The following is a 430-nucleotide window of genomic DNA, read 5'->3' as shown; positions in this document are numbered from 1 at the left end:
CATGGTTTGAGTCTAATCTGGGCCTTTCTTAGGGATTAGAACATGACAGTAAGGACAGAGGGGTTGTTTGCAGCTGAAGCATGTGTTCACCTGGCCCCTGAAGAATTTGGAGCTCAAAGGCCCAGATTTTGGTAAGATAGTGAGGTTGCTCCATGTTGGCCACAGGATGAGTTAGGGCTGCCATGGACAGTTGTGATATAGCTACATACATGCAAGCCCAGGGGTCAAGGGCCAGGCGGCCAGGGCCAAGTGAGTGGCAGGGCGAGGGTCTGGGCTGTGGCCGGAAGGTTGCATTGTGAGTGTGGCAATGGGGGAAGCTGAGGTGTATAGAGTGTGGGACGCCTGTTGTGTACCCTTTTCAGCATCCTCCTTCCTGCCCATGGGAGGCCATGCACCCCCATAAAAGGCCCGGTGGGCTTGCTCCAGAGCC

Source organism: Canis lupus, chromosome 2 (genome assembly GCF_003254725.2).
Source record: "Canis lupus dingo isolate Sandy chromosome 2, ASM325472v2, whole genome shotgun sequence".
NCBI lineage: Eukaryota > Metazoa > Chordata > Mammalia > Carnivora > Canidae > Canis > Canis lupus.
This window is presented reverse-complemented; position numbering follows the sequence as displayed.